Below are 21675 nucleotides of genomic sequence, written 5' to 3'. Positions count from 1 at the left end.
TAGAGAGAGACACAGGGAAAGGAGGGAGAGAGACAGGGGGGAAGAGTGAGACACAGGGGGAGAAAGAAGGGGAATAGAGAGATGGTGGAGGGGGGAGAAAGAGACAGAGGGGACGAGAGATGTGGGGTAGAGAGACACAGGGAAAGGGGGGGAGAAAGAGACAGAGGGGACGAGAGATGTGGGGTAGAGAGAGACACAGGGAAAGGGAGGAGAAAGAGACAGAGGGGACGAGAGATGTGGGGTAGAGAGAGACACAGGGAAAGGGAGGAGAAAGAGACAGAGGGGACTAGAGATGTGGGGTAGAGAGAGACACAGGGAAAGGGGGGAGAAAGAGACAGAGGGGACGAGAGACACAGGGAGAAAGGAGAGAGACCCACAAGGGGAGGGGGAGAAAGAGGCAGAGGGGGAAGAGAGACTGGGAAGGAGAGGGGAGACATGGACACAGAGGAGCAGTGAGGGGGAGAAAGAAACATACAGAGGGACTGGGGGAGACAAAAAGGCACACAGTAGGGATGTATATATAATTGGTGGATCGCCCCAGCCGATCTCTCTCCCCGGTCTGCAGGCACCGTGCAGGCAGCTGGCAGGGAGGGAAGAAGAGAGGACCCGGGAGCTTAGCCTGCAGCTTCTCTGGGTCCGTCTCACGCAAGCACAGAGCGTTGCCGCAGTTACCACGGCAACGCTCCGGCTCTCGCAAGAGTGAACTCTAGCCCTGGAGCTACGGGCTAGAGTTCACTCTCAACACTGCGACCACCAGGGATTCCTGGTGGTCGCAGTAGTGAGAGTGAACTCTAGCCCCATACACACACTGCCCCCCCACACACACACCATACACATTCACTCACTGCCCCCCATACACACACTGTCCCCACACACACCCTACCCATTTACACACATTGCCTCACACACACACATACACAGACCCCCATACACAGCCCCCCATACTAACATTGCCACACACACACACACACACACACTGAACCTTTCACACACACTGCACCCCTCACACATTGCACCACTGCTCCTATACCCTACTACAGCCCCATATCCCAGCAGACCCCAGGTAAGTTTTCAAACTGTTCTTAAACGGTTTGACTACTTACTCTGGGAGGGGGTCCTGGACCTCCTGGCACCATAACCACTACACAGAGCAGCAGTGGTTATTGTGCATGGATTATTTCTTTAAATAATCTACAAGTGCCCCCGTAGCCAGCCCACAGGCCAGCCAGCCCACAAGCCAACCAAGCCACCAGTTAGCCAGCAGCCAGCCACAGGCCAGTAGCCAGCCCACAGACTTACAACAAGCCACAGGCTTACAGCCAGCAAGCCCACAGCCTGCCGGCAGTAGCCAGCAAGCCCACAGCCTGCCGGCAGTAGCCAGCAAGCCCACAGCCTGCCGGGAAGCCACAGCCTGCCAGCCGCAGCCAGCAAGCCCACAGCCTTCCAGCAACAGTAATTAAGGTAGGAGGAGCCAACTTGGCCTAGGTATCAGCAAGCTATGTTGTGTTGCTATATTGTAAATAGGAACCAGAGTGTTGGAGAGACCCCCCCTCCAGGCCCCCATTAGACTCCATTGTAGTCTCTAATGGGGCTCGAGTAGATTCTTTCTAACACTCTCTAAATAACACTGAGATAGCCTCTGCTAGAAAGACCCCCCCTCCATGGCCCATTAGCCCTCAATTGTAGTCTCTACTGGGGCCTTGAGGGGATTATTGCACTTTTGTTCCTTGTGTCTAAAGATTGTGTAGGGTGTGGCTGGAGGCGGGACAAGGGTGGGGCTTACTACGGAGCATGGGTGGGGCCTGTAAGGGGGCCCTTGATTTATTTTGCCCGTGGGCCCTGAGGGTTCTCAGTCCGCCCCTGGTCAGGGATCCAACACGCAGAGTACAAAGAGTAGCAGATACGTATACCGGTCCTTAGAATGGCCGGACTTAACGTAAAACTACGATAGAATGGTCAGAGACAAGCCGAGGTCGAGGGAACGAGAAGACAGGTAAGCGAGAGACAAGCCGGGTCAAGGATAACAGAAAGACAGGAGAGTAAATACCAAAGCCGGGTCAGAACCAAAAGGCAAGAGAATAACAGAGCACTGTGTGACTAGGCAGACTAGAACCACGACAGGGCAATGAGTAAATGAGAGAGCCACTGTTAAGTATCCTGGTTAGGGAGAGAAGACACGCCTCCGGCGAGTCCTGATTCGTCTCCAGAGATTTGAGTGACAGGACGTTCCGGGTTGGCGTCATGACGTCGACCTCCGGTCCTCCTGCTATAAAAGGAAGTGACTCCCTCGCGGCCGGCGTTTGCAAGACCGGGTGAACCGCGAGGAACCGAGGAGACATGCCGTCCAGACGGATAAACTTCTAAGTCTCTACCTCTCTCAGAGGTAGAGGCTTCAGGTACCCTGACAGTACCCCCCCTCTCAGATACGCCCACCGGGCGGAAGGAGCCGGGGCGAGATGGAAAGCGGGAGTGAAATGCCCTGCGAAGGCGAGGAGCATGAACATCCTCTTGTGGTACCCAACTCCTCTCCTCAGGACCATAACCCTTCCAGTCAACCAAATATTGTACTCTCCCCCGGGAGACACGAGAATCAATAATGGAGTTAACCTCATACTCCTCCTGACCCTCCACCTGAACAGGGCGCGGAGGGGCGATTGTGGAGGAGAATCTGTTACAGATTAGAGGTTTCAGCAATGACACGTGAAAGGAGTTCGGGATGCGTAAAGTAGCTGGGAGAGCTAGACGATACGCCACTGGGTTAATTCGAGTCAAGATCCTGTAGGGACCAATATAACGAGGAGCGAATTTCATGGAAGGAACTTTAAGGCGAATATTCCTAGTACTCAACCAAACTCTATCACCTGTAACGAAATTCGGAGCCGCCCTTCTACGTTTGTCAGCATGTTTCTTAACCAGCATAGAATTGTGTAGAAGAATCTGTCGAGTCTGATCCCACAACTTCCTCAAATTGGCCACATGGACATCAACCGACGGCACTCCTTGGGAAGGAGAAACCGAGGGAAGAATAGATGGATGAAAGCCATAGTTCATGAAGAAGGGGCTTGAATGCGTAGAGTCACAAACGAGATTGTTGTGCGCAAACTCCGCCCAAGGAATCAAACCGACCCAATCGTCCTGGTGTTCGGAAACAAAACAACGTAAGTACTGCTCAATCTTCTGGTTGGTTCGTTCGGCAGCTCCGTTAGACTGAGGATGATAGGCGGAAGAAAAATTCAATTTGATGCCTAATTGAGAACAGAATGATCTCCAAAAACGTGAAACAAATTGGGAGCCTCTATCAGAAGTGATCTCCGAAGGAATCCCATGCAAGCGAAAAATCTCTTTAGCAAATATCTCCGCCAATTCAGGAGAAGTCGGAAGTTTAGGCAAAGGTACGAAATGTGCCATCTTGGTAAACCTATCGACTACGGTGAGGATAACAGTGTGCCTTTTAGAAACAGGCAAATCCACAATAAAGTCCATTGCCACACAGGACCAAGGTTTATCAGGAATTTCCAGAGGTTGTAGAAGGCCACAAGGAAGCGAATGCGGTAGTTTAGTTTTAGTACAGACCTCACAAACTCAGATAAAATCCTTAATATCCTTCCGTAACGAAGGCCACCAGAAATCTTTGGAGATCAAAGAATATGTCTTGCGAACACCCGGATGACCAGCCACCTTACTCTCGTGAAGACACTGTAAGAGCTCCAGTTGGAGTTCAGGAGGAACGAAATGTCTGGAAGCAGGAGTCAGTCTAGGTGCCAGATGCTGCAAGCTCCTTATCTGCTCAAGTAGCGGAGAGTGGACTTTGAGAGTAGTGTTAGCGATAATGTTACACTTGGGTACTATAGAGGACAAAACCGGCTCAGATATGGCAGCAGGTTCATATTGGCGAGACAAGGCATCGCCTTTAGAATTCTTAGAACCTGGCCTATATGTGAGTACGTAGTTGAAGTGAGTGAGGAATATGGACCAACGAGCCTGTCTGGATGATAGTCGTTTAGCCTCTCCAATATAGGATAAGTTTTTATGATCTGTCAAAATAGTAACAGGATGCAAAGTACCCTCCAATAAATGTCTCCACTCCTTTAAGGCCATTATAACCGCTAGGAGTTCCCTGTCACCAATGTCATATCTGCTTTCAGTACCTGACAATTTTTTGGAAAAGTATCCACAAGGATGTAATGGTTTATCTACACCCAACCTTTGGGACAGAACGGCACCTATACCTGTCTCAGAAGCGTCAACTTCGAGTAGGAAAGGTAGTGTAGTATCAGGGTGAACTAAAATTGGTGCGGAAGCAAACAGCTCCTTGAGTGTCTTAAAAGCCAGAAGTGCTTCAGTAGACCAATTCTTAGTATCAGCCCCTTGTTTGGTCATATTGGTGATGGGAGCAATGATAGAGGAGTATCCCTTAATGAAACGTCTGTAGTAATTGGAGAAACCAATAAATCTCTGGATAGCCTTGAGACCCTTAGGTAAAGGCCAATCTAATATGGATTGGAGCTTCTCCGGATCCATTTCAAACCCCTCTCCAGAAATCACGTAACCAAGAAAGGTAGTTTGGGATTGGTCAAAGCTGCATTTCTCTAATTTGCAGTATAAGCCATGCTGAAGAAGTTTGTGTAAAACCCTTCTGACTTGTCCGTGGTGAGTTTCAATATCCCTGGAATGTATAAGTATATCATCAAGGTATACAATCACACAGTCATCTTGAAACTCCCTAAGAACCTCATTAATAAGGTCCTGAAATACCGCCGGGGCATTGCAGAGACCAAAAGGCATTACAGTATACTCATAGTGCCCATATCGAGTATTGAATGCAGTTTTCCACTCGTCTCCGTCGTGAATTCTCACCAAATTATAAGCACCTCTAAGGTCTAACTTAGTGAAAATCTTAGAACTTTTTAATCGATCAAAAAGCTCGGTGATCAAGGGAATCGGATATACATTTCTAATGGTTATCTTGTTAAGACCTCGGTAGTCAATGCAGGGTCTTAAAGTACCATCCTTCTTTTTAACAAAAAAAAATCCAGCGCCAGCAGGGGAGGAGGATCTTCTAATGAACCCCTTGTCTAGGTTTTCACGAATATACTCCTCTAGAACTAAGTTCTCATTCGTAGACAAAGGATATACATGACCCCTGGGGGGCATAGTACCAGAAAGTAAATTAATTTTGCAATCAAAAGGCCTATGTGGTGGTAAGGTATCAGCCTTTCCTTTGTCAAATACTGCCTTTAAATCTTGATACAAGGACGGTATCTGTACTTTGGTAGAGTCGGTAGCGTTATTAAGTGCGTTGACACTACAGAGAGGTGACACTTTCTTTAAACAATTCTCTTGACAATCCTGACCCCACGAAACTATTTCCCCTGATCTCCAATCTATAACGGGGTTATGTCTCTTAAGCCAGGAGTATCCCAGGACTATGGGAACAGAAGGAGATGAAATGAGTAGTAGGGATATTTCCTCCTTGTGTAGAATACCAGTAGTTAAGTTAAGAGGTGTGGTCTCCCGGAAAATCACAGGCTCAACTAAAGGTCTACCATCAATGGCCTCAACAGCCAAGGGTGTCTTCCTTAACTGGGATGGGATAGTGTGTTTGGTGAGAAACTTTTGGTCGATAAAACTCTCAGCAGCGCCGGAGTCTATCAATGCCATAGTCTCTAAGGTTCCCTTTTCCCAAGTTAAAGAGACCGGTAATAGGAGTCTATGTTCTTTGTAGTTATGAGTAGAGGACAAAATCGAAACACCCAAGGTCTGTCCTCTACAGGGGCGGACTGAGAACCCTCAGGGCCCACGGGCAAAATAAATCAAGGGCCCCCTTACAGGCCCCACCCATGCTCCGTAGCAAGCCCCACCCTTGTCCCGCCTCCAGCCACACCCTACACAATCTTTAGATACAAGGAACAAAAGTGCAATAATCCCCTCAAGGCCCCAGTAGAGACTACAATTGAGGGCTAATGGGCCATGGAGGGGGGGGTCTTTCTAGCAGAGGCTATCTCAGTGTTATTTAGAGAGTGTTAGAAAGAATCTACTCGAGCCCCATTAGAGACTACAATGGAGTCTAATGGGGGCCTGGAGGGGGGTCTCTCCAACACTCTGGTTCCTATTTACAATATAGCAACACAACATAGCTTGCTGATACCTAGGCCAAGTTGGCTCATCCTACCTTAATTACTGTTGCTGGAAGGCTGTGGGCTTGCTGGCTGCGGCTGGCAGGCTGTGGCTTCCCGGCAGGCTGTGGACTTGCTGGCTACTGCCGGCAGGCTGTGGGCTTGCTGGCTGTAAGCCTGTGGCTTGTTGTAAGTCTGTGGGCTGGCTACTGGCCTGTGGCTGGCTGCTGGCCTGGCTGGCCTGTGGGCTGGCTAACTGGTGGCTTGGTTGGCTTGTGGGCTGGCTGGCTGGCTACGGGGGCACTTGTAGATTATTTAAAGAAATAATCCATGCACAATAACCACTGCTGCTCTGTGTAGTGGTTATGGTGCCAGGAGGGCCAGGACCCCCTCCCAGAGTAAGTAGTCAAACCGTTTAAGAACAGTTTGAAAACTTACCTGGGGTCTGCTGGGATATGGGGCTGTAGTAGGGTATAGGAGCAGTGGTGCAATGTGTGAGGGGTGCAGTGTGTGTGTGAAAGGTTCAGTGTGTGTGTGTGTGTGTGTGTGTGTGTGAACATATAGGGTGTGTGTGGCAATGTTAGTATGGGGGGCTGTGTATGGGGGTCTGTGTATGTGTGTGTGTGAGGCAATGTGTGTAAATGTGTAGGGTGTGTGTGGGGACAGTGTGTGTGTATGGGGGGCAGTGAGTGAATGTGTATGGTGTGTGTGTGGGGGGGCAGTGTTTGTATGGGGCTAGAGTTCACTCTCACTACTACGACCACCAGGAATCCCTGGTGGTCGCAGTGTTGAGAGTGAACTCTAGCCCGTAGCTCCAGGGCTAGAGTTCACTCTTGCGAGAGCCGGAGCGTTGCCGTGGTAACTGCGGCAACGCTCTGTGCTTGCGTGAGAAGGACCCAGAGAAGCTGCAGGCTAAGCTCCCGGGTCCTCTCTTCTTCCCTCCCTGCCAGCTGCCCGCACGGTGCCTGCAGACCGGGGAGAGAGATCGGCTGGGGCGATCCACCAATTATATATACAGCCCTACTGTGTGCCTTTTTGTCTCCCCCAGTCCCTCTGTATGTTTCTTTCTCCCCCTCACTGCTCCTCTGTGTCCATGTCTCCCCTCTCCTTCCCAGTCTCTCTTCCCCCTCTGCCTCTTTCTCCCCCTCCCCTTGTGGGTCTCTCTCCTTTCTCCCTGTGTCTCTCGTCCCCTCTGTCTCTTTCTCCCCCCTTTCCCTGTGTCTCTCTCTACCCCACATCTCTAGTCCCCTCTGTCTCTTTCTCCTCCCTTTCCCTGTGTCTCTCTCTACCCCACATCTCTCGTCCCTTCTGTCTCTTTCTCCCCCCCTTTCCCTGTGTCTCTCTCTACCCCACATCTCTCATCCCCTCTCTCTTTCTCCCCCTTTCCCTGTGTCTCTCTCTACCCCACATCTCTCGTCCCCTCTGTCTCTTTCTCCCCCTTTCCCTGTGTCTCTCTCTACCCCACATCTCCTATCCCCTCTCTCTTTCTCCCCCTTTCCCTGTGTCTCTCTCTACCCCACATCTCTCGTCCCCTCTGTCTCTTTCTCCCCCCCTTTCCCTGTGTCTCTCTCTACCCCACATCTCTCATCCCCTCTCTCTTTCTCCCCCTTTCCCTGTGTCTCTCTCTACCCCACATCTCTCGTCCCCTCTGTCTCTTTCTCCCCCTTTCCCTGTGTCTCTCTCTACCCCACATCTCTCGTCCCCTGTCTCTTTCTCCCCCCTTTCCCTGTGTCTCTCTCTACCCCACATCTCTCGTCCCCTGTCTCTTTCTCCCCCTTTCCCTGTGTCTCTCTCTACCCCACATATCTCTTCCCCTCTGTCTCTTTCTCCCCCCTTTCCCTGTGGCTCTCTCTACCCCACATCTCTCATCCCCTGTCTTTTTCTCCCCCCTTTCCCTGTGTCTCTCTCTACCCCACATCTCTCTTCCCCTCTGTCTCTTTCTCCCCCCTCCACCATCTCTCTATTCCCCTTCTTTCTCCCCCTGTGTCTCACTCTCCCCCCCTGTCTATTTCTCCCTCCTTTCCCTGTGTCACTCTCTCCCCCCCCCCCTCTGTCTCTTTCCTTCCCCTCCCCCTGTCTCTCTATTTTCCCACTGTCTGTTTCTTCCCCTGCCTCTATCTTTTCCCCCTCTCTGTTTTATTTTTCCCCCTCCCATTTACCAAGAGAAGACTGAAGGGGCCGGGTACATGCTGGAGCCGCCGGGCCGGGTGGCAGCCTCGCCGGTCCGGCGGCACTCCTGTCAGGCTGTCAGTAACGCTGAGGACGGAAGGAGGGGAGGAGCATGTCTCTCTCACATGCTCCTTTGCGGTTCCCACATCCTGTGCTGGGAATTGTGGGAACCGCAAAGGAGCATGTGAGAGAGACATGCTCCTCCCCTCCTCCCCTCCTTCCGTCCTCAGCGTTACTGACAGCCTGACAGGAGTGCCGCCGGACCGGCGAGGCTGCCACCCGGCCCGGCGGCTCCAGCATGTACCCGGCCCCTTCAGTGTGCCACCGGACCGGCCACCCGGTGGCACTTACATGCACAGATGCCTAGGCCGCGGTGGGGCAATCCGGCCCTGCCGCCGGGCCCCCTGATGGCGGCTCTGGCGGCGGGCCCCCCTCCCAGCCGGGCCCTCAGACCATGTCCGAAGTGCCCGACTGGTCAGTCCGCCCCTGGTCCTCTAGAGAAACTTAGGTGCGAGCGTTTCCCGGACGACTGGGACAGCTCAAACGTACATGACCTCTGGCTCCACAATACATACACAGTCCCTCCCTTCTCCTGTACTGTCTCTCCTCCTCTGACAGACGAGTAAGGCCTAACTGCATAGGTTCTGAAACCTGTGGAGTTTTGGTTTCAGAAATTTGAAATGATGGTGCTAGTCTAAAGGAAGACCCACCAGTTCTATCTCGAGTATTCTGCCTCTCCCTTAGACGTTCGTCAATACGAGAGATAAAGGAAATTAAGTCTTCCAGGTTCTCGGGAAGCTCTCTTGTCGCTACCTCATCAAGTATTACATCGGATAATCCATTTAAAAATACGTCTATATAGGCCTGTTCATTCCATTTTACTTCTGCCGCCAAAGACCTGAACTCTAGTGCGTAATCCACAAGTGTTTGGTTGTCTTGTCTAAGGCGCAACAGTAATCTGGCTGCATTGACCCTCCTGCCAGGGGGATCAAAAGTTCTTTTAAAAGCAGCTACAAAGGCATTATAGTTATAGACTAATGGATTATCATTCTCCCACAACGGATTAGCCCATCTCAGAGCTTTCTCAATGAGTAAGGTAATAATAAATCCCACTTTTGCCCTATCAGTAGGGTAGGAACGGGGCTGTAGCTCGAAATGGATACTGATCTGGTTCAAAAACCCACGACACCTCTCAGGAGAACCAGCATAACGTACAGGTGGAGTAACTCGGGAAGAAGCACCTACAGTAGCTACCTCTAGCCCTGAACCCACAGAAGAAGCAGACGTATTACGCATCTCCTCGGGTGGATTAATAGGACGTGATAGCAGCGCCTGTAGTGCTAGAGCCATCTGATCCATCCTATGATCCATGGCGTCAAACCTAGGATCAGGAGAACCAAGCTGACAATTTGTACCTGCAGGATCCATGGCCCTGTCGTAATGTCAGGATCGGGTCAGGGATCCAACACGCAGAGTACAAAGAGTAGCAGATACGTATACCGGTCCTTAGAATGGCCGGACTTAACGTAAAACTACGATAGAATGGTCAGAGACAAGCCGAGGTCGAGGGAACGAGAAGACAGGTAAGCGAGAGACAAGCCGGGTCAAGGATAACAGAAAGACAGGAGAGTAAATACCAAAGCCGGGTCAGAACCAAAAGGCAAGAGAATAACAGAGCACTGTGTGACTAGGCAGACTAGAACCACGACAGGGCAATGAGTAAATGAGAGAGCCACTGTTAAGTATCCTGGTTAGGGAGAGAAGACACGCCTCCGGCGAGTCCTGATTCGTCTCCAGAGATTTGAGTGACAGGACGTTCCGGGTTGGCGTCATGACGTCGACCTCCGGTCCTCCTGCTATAAAAGGAAGTGACTCCTTCGCGGCCGGCGTTTGCAAGACCGGGTGAACCGCGAGGAACCGAGGAGACATGCCGTCCGGACGGATAAACTTCTAAGTCTCTACCTCTCTCAGAGGTAGAGGCTTCAGGTACCCTGACAGGATGGAAGTCAGATACACTCATCTAAAGCGTACCATATTAAAAGAGCTATTGGAAGCTCGAGGGGGCATTGCCAGCAGCAAAGCTAAAAGGACTCTAATCAGCAAATTAATGGAGCCGAATCGAGCGAACTTGGCCACGGCGAGTCCCGCTGTTCATGCAGAGGAATCCGAACAGATGCGAGAAAATAGGGAACGGTTGGTGCTGTTCGGTCCAAATTCCCCTCCAGAGATCATATTATGAATTATTTTGGATGCCAACATGATTGCCAGAGAGCAACAGGAACTGCAAGTGCACCTACTTGAATCTCAGCGAACAACAGCGTCTTCCATGAACAGCCCCAGCTTCGCATTAGAGCCGCGAAAGGTATCATTCAGTGCATTCAAAGCCTTTAATGAATCAGAGGGGGAGATTGATGGGTACCTAGCAGATTTCGAACGCCAGTGAGCCCTACACAAAGTAGCTGAGGAGGAATCGATACCTATTCTAGATGGGAAACTGTCAGGTAAGGCTGCTGAAGCCCCAAAATATAAGGCTGCTGAAGTCCCAAAATATAGCGCCATGGCCAAACCACTGATGGACTTGACCAAAAATAATTTACCCCAACATGTCCTGTGGTCCCCAGAGTGTGAGACGGCTTTCCAGTCCCTGAAAGCATTCAGTGGCTTATATGAGTCAGAAACTATTACCCCGGGAGGTCAGTTTTGCGGCCATTGAGAAAGAGTGCTTAGCCTTGGTGTGGGCATTGAAGAAGTTAACCCCGTACCTCTATGGTCAAGTGTTCAACCTTATTACTGACCATAACCCCTTAGCCTGGCTCAGCCGGGTCACTGGAGATAATGCCCGCCTTCTGAGGTGGAGTCTAGCCCTTCAATTGTATGACTTCACCATCCATAAAAGACCTGGAAAACAGAACCGGAACTCAGATGGGCTATCACACCAGACAGAGCTGGTTCCCTAAGGAACTATTTGTACTTTCCGGACAGCCCCAAGTGGACCCGAAAAAGGTCCAACCGTGTCTGCCGGAGCTGTGAGCAAAGGAGTTTGTAGTGTGAAGGAATAGCCCCATCACTTGTTTCAGTTGATTTCGTGGATTTATTTTCCCTTTTATTTGGTTCGTTTTTTTGAACGCGGACAATCCAGACCATAATTAGAACCTTGAATGTTGAGTATCCTGTATGAAAATCGCAAAGGAAACCATTAATAATTAACTGAGTGGCCGCCATTTCGCGCAACTGAACGCATGCATGGCGGCCACCTTGTCTCCCGAAAGCAAGCAGCGGGACCCGGTTTCCGAGTGCCTGGAACTGTTTTCGGCCAGGCCTTCCTGCGAATGCCAGTAAAGATAGACCTGCTGCCATTCAAGTTCTCAACCATCTACACAAACATCAATCGGGAGTTAGCAAATATCGAACAAGGGAGAATTCTCACAGTGAAATCATTTTTGTACCTTATGTGGTGTTCGTACAAAACCCCATGAACGGAGACCGGTCATTGCCACAATTTCCCTGGAACTATTTTGGGCTTCAACCTCGTGGCAGACTGGTCAAACCTTCCCCACGATGCCGATTAAAAACTACCAAACCGATCTGGGTGATTTTTAAATATGTTGGTCCCCCGGATCAGGGCTATCCCAGGATGTGAGGGGTTTTCATGTATTTTGGGGGTACTTTTGGGGTGGCTGTAAATTGTGTGTTTTTCTGTACCTGGAGATATTTGAGTTTGTACAGTTCCTGACTCAATTATCTGGGGAGGGATTACCCTGTTGTTTTGTATAGGAAACCCCTTGCATGGGCTTTGACATAAAAGGCTGTGTGTGGCCCTGATTAAAAGTCTTCTCCCAGCACTATGCCTTGGCTCATATGTGGGGGTTATGTGATACCGGCGATATTTTACTTCAAGATTATTGGCGTTATTTTTTTCGGGGAAAAAGGAACCCGTGGCAGTGATACCTTGGCGGTCTGCCACATGCCTACGGCCGAACTCCTAAATAAGAGAATAACCCTAAAATAATACAGATATATATATAAAAAGAGATGAGCCAAAAAGTCCTAAGCAGGAGGAAGGCCTATGCAGGGAAGGGAGGAGACCCTACCTTTATTAATAATAGGGAGTGGGGTGATGTAAGTGACTAAGATAAAAGAGGGAGACAACTAGATAGTGTTCAGTGTTTACATACAGTAAAAAACTAAGAAAAAAGTCACCTGCGCTCTTCCCAAATCCCTATGCATATTTAAACAAATGGTGGTTATTTAGTTGCTCCAATGGCCCTAACCCCTCCTCCCCCCATGCCCCAAGAGGAATGTACCACAACTGAAAATGCATATGGGCTACAAAGACATTGCTATTCTCTTTTCCGCACGCATCACATTCACATTCACATACAAGGCACACGAGGTAGAAGATAGCGGTAGACTGGTCATGGTGAAAAGGCTTATAGGTCAAAACATGACCACCTTTTTGAATCTGTATTTTTTTTTCATTGTTTTTATTGAGGTATAAGATGGATCAGTACAGAAAGTAAAACAAGGAGTTAAAGCATGAAAAACATACGTTATGCATATCTGGTTGCACAATTGTTGCATGAACTCCCGCGTATAACGACCTATTTTTATGGAGGTTTCAGCAGTAGTACTAAACAGGCTAAACAGGTAGGTGTATTTTAAGCATCATTACTAGGTACAGTCGAGTCTTAAGCATCTACAGAGGAGACAGTATGCAGTCATCAGGACACAGTGCTCAGTGGGGTATGCTTATGAGGGGATGGTATTATGTGGCGTTTATGCTAGGTTTGCTCTGATACAGGTTAGACCAGAGATGGCAGACTGGGGCACCATAGAGGACCATTGTAGTATACCGTAAGCTATGTTCGATTTGCAAGTTAGTCAAATGCGCTCAATACTTAGGTATTAGATTGCTAGCTGTCCAGCTAACATGGTAAGTTACGAGGTAGGGGAGCTAATGTAACATAATAAACATACAGCGGGTCATATATACTCAGTTTAAGTACAGAGTGGATTAGCCAACAGCGTGTGTCCCTGTTAAAGGTGCCCCAGGGCATGTATACCCGTCCCCTAATGACAAGTATTTTACGACCCACTCTCTGGTGACATAGTATCGGCAGTAGATAATGTAAGTTGCATCAGAGACAACAATGAGAAGCATGACATTTCAGCAGTTAAAAATTAAGACATACAATGAGAGAAGAGATTCAAAGAGAGCGGTGTGTCTGCAAACAAGTCTCGTTCAACCCATGCCGGTTCGCGGCATGCTGTCCTCAGGGATGGGAGGGCAAAGAGTGTCGGAGCTGCAATTGTGGGGCGAGGACCCCCTCCAGCCCCAGGCCTGTGTAGAGGGTGGCATCTTCAGACCACAGACTCGATAGCTCTGCGAGTTCGAGGCATTCCCATGTTGGGTGCGGCGGGCATTCTTCCTGCTGGGTGGTTGATGCTGTGTGGGTACTCCCCACAGGATCCTCAGCCTAGGTGGGCTGTGAACTTGTGTGACTCGCTTGGCGATAGCTGTTTGGCCCAGAGTGAGGCGCCTCTTCCCCCCCCATTCCCGGCTCCTGTCTTGTGTTCCAGCTACCCTGTCGGTGAAAACTTTCTCCGCTCTCTGTGTTCCTGGGCTAGCTTACCCCTATATGGCAGGGTTTGGAGGCTTGCAGCCATTTCCAGAGCTTGTGCCAGAATCAGGCAAAGGTGACATCTAAACGCCGCTGGAGTTCGCAGTAGCCCTCCATCTCAGGTAGGTATTTTGAATTGTTTGATGTGTCTGCTTCCGCCATTTTGGGCGCGCCATGTGCCTGGCTGCCCTGGTACTGCGGTTCGTCATGCTGTAGGTGCTGCTTGTGTCCGCCTCTCCAGTCGCTTGCTGTGGACCGAGATGACCCCCATCGGTCCAGAGGGGGTAGGAGGTAAGAGCCCAGAGGGATCCGTGTTCAGGACCGTCTGCATGGAGTGGCAGTCTCCCCACTGCTTAATCTCCGGTAGGCCTCAAATTATAGTGTAGGGTCCTCGGGGGGTTACCTGCTTGTTTTTGGTATCGTAGGGTTCCCCCGGGTGTCCCCGTCATGATGGCTCCACTCCAGTGAGTAATTGTGCTGTTCTTTTGGGGGGTTATCCCCGAAATGTGTTGGTTTAAACGGGAGCTGAGGTTCACAACTGCTCTGCCTGCGAATCTGTATTTACCCAACTGGAACCAAGGCAGGTAATTAAGAAAACATTTACATAAGATAGAAAGGTTCACTGAAGGAATCCTGATAGCGTGAGGAGACATCAATATCTCACTAGACTCACCCTTAGACACAACCTACTCTTCTCTACTATACTCTAGGCTAGATGTGCTATTTATGCCACATAGGTATCTATATCTTGTATAGAAATTTAATTACCAACCAATTACATGGTCTGATCATGCCCCCCTATCCTTCGATTCAAATCCCCTACCTGCCTTCAGTGGAAACTAAATGACCTCTTGTTAAACGACCCTACAATAATGGGGAAAATACGTGACACACTAACAAACTACTTGACTGACAACTCCAGCCCGGCCATATCACCGACCATTACATGGGAAGTGCATAAATGCGTATTATGAGGGGAAATAATGGCTATTGCTTCCAAAAAAAAAAATCAGGGAACACCAGATATGAACACTCACACAAGAAATAAGAACCTTAGAAAATACACATAAATCGTACAACTCTCTTGAACTCTACTAAACATTAAAGAAAAGAAAATGTTACTTGCGCTTTTTCCTTAATCCCTATGTATATTTAGACAAATGGAGGTCATTTAGTTGCTCCAATGGCCATTGGAGGGATGCCCGCCTGCCAACGTCAAGGCAGACCCCCCCTAAGCGGGTCCTAACACTGACCCTTCAGCCTGCTTCCTTGAGCTTCTGGCAAAAATATCTCTAATGAGACAGAAAGGGGTATTTTTTATATACACCCCTTTACTTATTAACCCTTAATAGGGAACACATGGGATGGGTAGCAGCATTGTAACCAGGCTGTGTGATACAAAGTAAATACAAATACAAAAAGAGAAGTCCTGCGCTTAAGCAGCAAGGACTACAACACACATCAGCCCCAATATATAGTAAAAACCAAAGAAAAGAAAATGTTACTTGCGCTTTTTCCTTAATCCCTATGTATATTTAGACAAATGGAGGTCATTTAGTTGCTCCAATGGCCATTGGAGGGATGCCCGCCTGCCAACGTCAAGGCAGACCCCCCCTAAGCGGGTCCTAACACTGACCCTTCAGCCTGCTTCCTTGAGCTTCTGGCAAAAATATCTCTAATGAGACAGAAAGGGGTATTTTTTATATACACCCCTTTACTTATTAACCCTTAATAGGGAACACATGGGATGGGTAGCAGCATTGTAACCAGGCTGTGTGATACAAAGTAAATACAAATACAAAAAGAGAAGTCCTGCGCTTAAGCAGCAAGGACTACAACACACATCAGCCCCAATATATAGTAAAAACCAAAGAAAAGAAAATGTTACTTGCGCTTTTTCCTTAATCCCTATGTATATTTAGACAAATGGAGGTCATTTAGTTGCTCCAATGGCCATTGGGGGGATGCCCGCCTGCCAACGTCAAGGCAGACCCTCCCTAAGCGGGTCCTAACGTTGGCAGGCGGGCATCCCTCCAATGGCCATTGGAGCAACTAAATGACCTCCATTTGTCTAAATATACATAGGGATTAAGGAAAAAGCGCAAGTAACATTTTCTTTTCTTTGGTTTTTACTATATATTGGGGCTGATGTGTGTTGTAGCCCTTGCTGCTTAAGCGCATGACTTCTCTTTTTGTATTTGTATTTACTTTGTATCACACAGCCTGGTTACAATGCTGCTACCCATCCCATGTGTTCCCTATTAAGGGTTAATAAGTAATGGGGTGTATATAAAAAATACCCCTTTCTGTCTCATTAGAGATATTTTTGCCAGAAGCTCAAGGAAGCAGGCTGAAGGGTCAGTGTTAGGACCCGCTTAGGGGGGGTCTGCCTTGACGTTGGCAGGCGGGCATCCCTCCAATGGCCATTGGAGCAACTAAATGACCTCCATTTGTCTAAATATACATAGGGATTAAGGAAAAAGCGCAAGTAACATTTTCTTTTCTTTGGTTTTTACTATATATTGGGGCTGATGTGTGTTGTAGTCCTTGCTGCTTAAGCGCAGGACTTCTCTTTTTGTATTTGTATCTACTAAACATTAGCTGAAAAACGTACTAAGCTACAGCAGCTGCTAAATAGCACCATAAAACGAAAATTGCTACTAACTAAATACTCATTCTACACACAAGGGGGGAGGTGTGGCCGCCTCCTGACAAACGCATTCAAACGAATGAGACAAAACATGTTTGTGGGCAAGATTAAGATACCATCGGGAGGTATGACCCATATGCTCCCAGATATCATGGAAGCATTCCATAAATACTATTCTAACCTATACCACCTAACTAACACGCCTCCACCCACAGACGTGATTGAACGTTTCCTATCAACCAGAATTTAACGCGCAATCCCAACAAATCTACTACACTCTTCCGATTTGCCCATAACTTTGTACAAATTCAAAACAATCGTAAAGCATTTACCCATAGGAAAAAGCCCGGTACCGGATGGATTCATGGCCAAATATTATAAACTGTTCACTAGGCACAACATTTATAACAGCGTTTAACGCCATAACTAAAAACGCATCATTACCTGAGGAATCATTAGAAGCACACATAACTTTAATCTCCAAACCTGGCAAAGACCCCACTGAATGCGGAAACTATCGCCCAATATCACTCATCAACATCGACCTAAAAAATGTTGCGAAAATTTTAGCAAATAGGATTTGCCCCCTCATACAACTCCTTATCTACTCAGACCAATCAAGGTTCATCCCCAATTGAGAAGTCAAACACAACACACACAAAATTCTTAACCTTATTTACCTCTCCCACAAAATACCACAGCAGAGCGTCATTCTATCGGTGGATGCCGAAAAGGCGTTCAACTGAGTGGATTGGTCCTTTTTAATCGCCATGCTCCACTCATTCGGCTTTGGTCCAAATTGGATTAAGTGGGTACAAACTATATACTCCAAGTGCAAACATTAGAGTTAACGGTCAATTATCCAAACCAGTAAAGATACATAATGGAACGAGACAGGTGTACCCCCTTTCCCCACTACTGGTCATCCTGGTTCTGGAACCGTTCTTGCAAGGTATTGGAGATCATCCCCAAATCCAAGGATTTCCAATAGGAAGCCAAGAGTTCAAGGTCTCAATACTGAACCCAACCAAGTCTATGACCCCCGTTAGTCACGGAAATGGAACTGTATAACACTTTATACAACTTTAAAGTAAAGTAACGAAAAGTGAGATACTATCACTACATCTAGACACGCAAACCATGCTAACACTCAAAGCACAGTTGCAATTTACCTGGACAGACAGAGCAATTAAGTACCTAGGGGTTTACCTCCCTCGAAACCTATCCACTTTATATGAACTCAATCATCAACCCCTCCAAACAATAGCACAAGATCTCACATCATGGGCAAAACCTCAAATTGGCTGGCTGTGCAGGCTCACTATCCTGAAAATGAACACCTTACCAAAAATACTCTATATGCTCCAAGTACTGCCAATTATAATCCCCCAAACTTTATTTTCCTCCACTAGGAGGTTGTTCTCCGAATTTATTTAGTCGAGTAAACACCCGAGAATAGGGTACACCATACTGACCAAATGGAAAAACCAAGGAGGCCTGGGGCTCCCCAAAATGTAAATCTATTATAAAGCAGTCATTTTACACCGCCTATACAAAAGGACAGCTGTCCCCCACCACAAACAGTGGCTGATGATTTATAACACCTTCTTTGGGGGGCGGAGCCTGGCAGCCAAGCTGAACGCCCGCACACACTGTGAGCTGCTTGCAAATGGGCTCCTAAACAAGCAATTATTACAAAACTGCGACTCAAAACCTGTATCCCTGGACACCACGGTGTCGGGAGAAATCCCCAGCTCTCAAACCAGCTGAGTTTCTGACCGGGAGCGGCAGGTAACCCCGGAGAGGACTTCGAGGCCTACAAGAGGCCTACGGGCAGCGCACAAGAGGGAGGCGGTCGATCCCTCAGCCTGCTATCAAGCACTCAACCGGGACGACTAGCATGCGACCTCTCTCCGCCCCCTCCCCAGCTGGTGGGGGTTATCCCGGCAACTTCCAACAAAGTATCACTGGTATAGCTTCAGCCACTATGCATTGGGGACGACCCACCTGCCATGGCCAAGATGGCGGACACCATGTGCGACTTATCGGCACTAACCCTGCAGGAGAAGCTAGACGCCCTGCTCGCAAACTTCTGGGCCACACTAGCCGCACGCTGGCACAAGCCGGCTGAAACCCAGCCAAAGCCAACCTTATTGCACATATCTAAGCAGCCCGCGACTCATGGGCAACGACATGGCACAGCAAAGCCACTAAAGACAAAGCGGATGCCGCGTAAACAAACCCGGAGCCGGAGAACCCGCCCGGCAAAATCCAGCAACCACCCTAAACCTCGGACCCAACCGGAAAAAACACCAGGACGCAACCCACCACCTCGGAAGACCAACATCGCCCACAACTGCATGCCGACCTACATGGGTCCTCGAGGTCAATCCACAGCCCCAAACGGGATTAATGAGACTGGCGATATGGGAAATGTCGGGGTACGCAGCGGGTAGAACACTGAGGCACGGGACTGGAACGCTTCTACTAGCCGGGACAGTGCCCATCCTATGACAGGAGTGGGCTAAACATCAGGGGGTCATACCCCCTCTCCTTTTGCACCCTGCCATACCAATGGCAGATTCCCTTTTTTTTTTTTGTTAGTCACTGTTACACAGTTCTTTCTTTGCATTACTCCAGTATGAACCACAACACGCTACAACATACGTCCATACACGGCTAACACACGCCGCCTAATCTTCCGAGCACAACACAGGTGTAACGACATACAGCACCCAGTGAACACACCTAGCCTCCACAGTCTGTCAAGCAGACTCTTTATAATGTCTCATTGTTTAAAAGTATGTTATACACCAATGTACATGTAATGCCCGAGAACACACTGAAACACGTAACCATACCTACCATAGACACCTGGCTGCGGCCCGTACATGGCAAAGGGTAAGGGCACCGGGCGGAGGTTCTGTCAAACCTACCCCAGAAATTTTATCTCAATCCTCTGTATGACTTCACTCTCAGTGATATTTTGTTTTAGTTCATCTTGTTTTAGCTTAATTGTTTTATATTCTCTTGCAAGCTCTCGCATGCTAATACTCATGGGTATAATGCCCTTAATCTAATTCAGTTTATTCAACCAGTGCTTTTACCTCACGTCTATCCTGTTAATCCTGTTAACCCTCTAAAATCAAGCACTAGCACTGTGTCTTCCAAGCTTGAATAATTAATATGAAATGTGCAGACTAAGCGCTACTGTGTTGTTCTCTCACAAGATGTCGAAAACAATTTCTGCCGCTTAACAGTACTAAATGCTGACATGTACCATCCATGCACAACAAAAATAAAGAATAAAAAAAAAAAAAAAACACCACCTTTGACGCCCCAATATATACCATTCTGTGGCACACAAAAGGACAATCTGTCACGGTGCCTTTTTCCACACATCCGACCATTACTCCAACCTTATGGATTTGGAGCCAAATCAGGCCTATAGAATTTTAGGTGTTTAATGATAGTTTTATTTAGTTAATAAAATGTAACCCTTTTGAGCTAGTGTCACAGACAGTAAAGTAACTGTCCATGTCAGTGATTTAAAGGGACACTATAGTCACCAGAAGTATAGCTTAATGAGAAAGTCAGTGTTTATATTGCCTCTAGGGACACCTCCAAGAAGGTGCTTCCTGGGTCAGTGCTGCCAAAAAAGCAGCCATGACGTTCAGCGTCCCCACGCTCTACATGGAGACGCTGCATTTTCCTCATAGAGATGCATTGATTCAATGCATCTCTATTAGGAGGTCCTGATTGGCCAAAACAGCATTTGGCTCCGCCCCTGTGCCGATTTTAGCCAATCCAATGCTTTCCCTATGGGATGCGCAAGTAATTCTTTTCCCTATGGGAAAGCATTGGATTGGCTAAAAAGCGGTAATTTTGATGATGTCACAAAGGGGGGGCGGAGCTAGCATCGGTGGACCGGAAATAAGGTGAGTTTTAAACTTTTATAGGGGGGCAAGCCACCTAAATGGTGGGTTAATCACTATAGGGTCAGGAATACATGTTTGTGTTCCAGACCCTATAGTGTTCCTTTAATTTATTTTTTTTCATTATAATCAACAGTAAAGTGAACTGTTGTTGTGAGATTAATTTTGTGTTTTGATTTCGTATAATAAGGTTTTATCACAGAAACTAGTTAGGTAATTGGTTGTTGTTATTGTGTTTTTTTTTTGCTTGTAATCTGACTGTGTGACTGTAAGAACTCTCCAAAGTAGGTGGAGTACATCTTTAGTTTATATATATATATATATATATATATATATATATATATATACTTTAATGGTAATTCAAATTTTAAATACTTTTTTGCTTACAATGTGTCTCTACTTCTAGTATGTGCAAGGGTGCATTGGCAGACTACACAGCATAATTTTGCACAATTGTAGAAAGCAGAGAAAGCACTTTTAGTGATAATTGTGTTTGTCCTGTGCATTCAAGAGATTCATTCTAGCAGGCAGATTTCCAAATTTCAAGTTCAAGTAAACCTCCTTCTAACCAAAACCATTCCAAACACCAAATTAAAGGTCACCACACACATCACCAACAAGGCCTAACACACTAACACTTTAATTTTGTTGATACATTTTTCAAGATCCTCTTTTGCTTTTCCTTAAACTACCAATCTTTGGAATGGATCCTAAGAGTTCTACTAGGAGAGTGAGCTAGAGTCAGGTTTAATCAGCCCCCACCATTACCAGTAGTACTAGTAGTGCTGCTCAGTCTGTGCATCAATACAGTCGGGAAAGTACTTCTGCTTTACTACTTAGGAGGCCACTGTTTTGGGGTTGGCCTTTTGCTGCTGGACTGGTGCAAGAATCAGATCAAGGAAAAACAGAAGCAACAGTTCAACTAGTATAAATGCACACAAATAAATTAAATAAATAAAGACCTGTGCTCAGACTCCCACTACTCCTGGCCGCAACAACTATCATAGTGCACATAAGCCACGTCGTCAAGGCAGACCTCTTAGGGGAGTCCTACACTAACAATTTTGCTTACTTGAGCTTCAGGTAAAACAATCTTTAAATCTCTAATGATACAGAAAGGGGTATCTTTCTAAACCCCTACATACTTATTAACCCTTAATAGGGAACACATTGGGTGGGCAGCA

This window comes from Pelobates fuscus, chromosome 12 (assembly GCF_036172605.1).
Source record: "Pelobates fuscus isolate aPelFus1 chromosome 12, aPelFus1.pri, whole genome shotgun sequence".
NCBI classification, from domain to species: Eukaryota; Metazoa; Chordata; class Amphibia; order Anura; family Pelobatidae; genus Pelobates; species Pelobates fuscus.
Note: the sequence above shows the minus strand (reverse complement) of the source record.